This window comes from Aptenodytes forsteri, unplaced genomic scaffold, assembly GCF_000699145.1.
Source record: "Aptenodytes forsteri isolate BGI_AS27 unplaced genomic scaffold, ASM69914v1 Scaffold181, whole genome shotgun sequence".
Classification (NCBI taxonomy): Eukaryota; Metazoa; Chordata; class Aves; order Sphenisciformes; family Spheniscidae; genus Aptenodytes; species Aptenodytes forsteri.
The window spans coordinates 4,717,880-4,718,183 of record NW_008795702.1 but is presented as its reverse complement, the minus strand read 5'-3'; positions in this window follow the sequence as shown (position 1 = coordinate 4,718,183).

Here is a 304-nt window from a genome sequence, read left to right as displayed (position 1 = left end):
GAAGTAATGGGAGGGCGTCACCTGTCCCCAGCGCCTCACGGGGGTTCCCGTAGCAAAGCCGCTGGCGGGGGTGGAGGGAGTGCGATTTCCCTTGGCCGAAGTGGCGTGAAGGGCAGCGCGAAGGGCCCGGCCTTCCCCGGTACGCCCGTAATAAAGTCCCGAGCGTGACTGCCAGACCAACACGCCTATGTCTCTCCGTGCTTCTGTCAGCGATCTCGCTTCTGGGGACAACTACTTGTTGTCGCTTGTAACCGTGACGGCAGGAGACCGGCCGCTCTCCCCCCCCCCTCGGCGGGGGGGCAGG